We start from the raw sequence: 2,210 nt of genomic DNA, 5'->3' as shown, positions 1-2,210 counted from the left end.
GGTCTTTTCTCTCTTGCTTCAAGATTCCACCTTTGGCATTAGCATTCTATAGTTTATGACATCTAGTTGTGAATCTCTTCAAATTTATCCTACTTGGGATTTGCTGAGTTTCTTGAATATGCTGATTCATGTTTTTCATCAAATTTGGAAATTTTCAATCATTACTTCTTCAAATACTGTTTCCTCCTCTTTCTTGCCTTGCCTGGTATTTCTATTATGCTGTTGGTACACTTGATGATACTGCACAGACCTCTTAGTCTATTCACAGTTTTAATTTTTTTTTTCTTTCTCAGTTTAAATAATGTCAATCAATCTTTAAATTCATCAATCTTGGGGTTTTTTTGTCAATCCAAATCTACAGGTGAGCTCCTCTAATGAATTTTTCATTTCAGTTATTATACTTTTCAACTCCCTAATTTCTATTTGGCTCCTTCTTATAATTTCTACCTCTTTATGGATATTCTTTATGTGGTGAAACACTGTTTTCATAACTTCCTTTAATTTTTTAGATATGGTTTCCTTTAGTCCTTTGAACATATTTAAAACAGTTGATATCAAGTTTTTGTGTACTAAACCCAACATCTAGGCTTCCTCTGGGACAGTTTTTATTGATTGCTTAGTTTTTCTTGCATATGGAACATACTTTTGTTTCTTTACATATTACCTTTTTTATTTTTGCTCAAAACTGGACATTTTAAATATACTAATTTCCAACTCTGGAAATCAGATTTCCTCCCTCAACCCAGACTTCGTTGTTCCTGCTAATTATTGGTGGTGATGATGATGTTTGCTAGTGAATGTGTCCGGGATTAATATTGTGAAGTCTGTATTGTTTTTATGTGCAACTTAGCTGAGTGGTCAGCTGATAACTGAACAGACAATTCCTTAAATGCCTGGAATCAGTAAATCTCCCAACCTTTGCTGAGCAATTTGTATGTTCGGGGAACATCTTCATCACTCTGGCAGTTACAAATCTGCCTTAGACTTTACATTCTATTTTCTAGAGCCTGAAGGTCACCCAGAGATGAAAGATTAGGGCCTTCTGAAGGTCTTGCCTGGGAATGCACACAGCTCTGAACATATGTGCATGGCCTTTTAGAACCCTAGGAATTTGTTGAAGCTTTTCAATGTATCCTAGGAACATAATAATGTCATTCCCAGATTTAAATTGTTTGCCCCAACAGTATCACTACATCAGGAAGCTGTAATGTTAAAGAACTGCCATGATTTTTTTTAAATAAGTACCCTGGGGAAAGTATTTTTTCCACTGAGCAAGCTCTGAGTCACATCAAATAGAAACAAGCCCTGTGAATGGGTTTTTCCAGGTAGCTTCCAGACAGGTCAAATAGTGACAATTCTCTGGCAGTGGAGCGTTTTGAGGAGCTCCAAACATTCTGCCATTTCCACTGGCTGTTAGGGCACTGGTCGTCATAGCTAACATCATTGTGAGGCTGCTGATTTACAAGGTTACAACAGAGCTGGAGACAAGGGATGGAATAGGGCAAAGCTTGTAATTCTTACCAAGATTCAGTTGCTTTTCTTGAATAAACGTCCTTCAAATTGTTCCAAGTCCTTGGTTAATTCCAAGAGTTCTAAAAAAGTTCATTTTGACAATTTTTGTCAATGTTCTTACTGCTTTTATGGAGATTTTCAGAGACCATTACTCCACCACTCCGGAACTGCTTATGCATGTAATTTTAATGGCAGAAGATATGGTTATAGCAAAAACTAAGGAATGATAAAGCATGTCATTTGATGAGTTAAAAGATATCCCAGGAAATTTTACCAATGTTAACATTTAAATACACTCTGAAATGACTTAGCACACTGAAATGACTTGGCTGCCCATTAATTTCTTTTGAGAAAAGAGTTTTTGCTCTTAATTCTCTCCTTTTCAATAGCTGGATCTAGCCCTGGCCGGGTAGCTAAGTTGGTTGGAACATCATCCCAATATTCCAAGGTTGTGTGTTCAATCCCCAGTTGGGGCACAAATATCAACCAATGAATGTATAAGTAAGTGGAACAACAAACCAATGTGTCTCTGTCTCTCATCCTATATAATAGAGTAATATGCAAATTGACCCTAACAGCAGAACCACCAGTCGCTATGATGCGCACTGACCATCAGGGGGCAGATGCTCAATGTAGGAGCTGCCCCGGTGGTCAGTACACTCCCACAGGGGGAGCTCCGCTCAGCCACAAGCCAGGCT

This window comes from Myotis daubentonii, chromosome 10 (assembly GCF_963259705.1).
Source record: "Myotis daubentonii chromosome 10, mMyoDau2.1, whole genome shotgun sequence".
NCBI lineage: Eukaryota > Metazoa > Chordata > Mammalia > Chiroptera > Vespertilionidae > Myotis > Myotis daubentonii.
The sequence above is the reverse complement of the archived record's forward strand: the minus strand, read 5'-3'. Positions refer to the sequence as shown.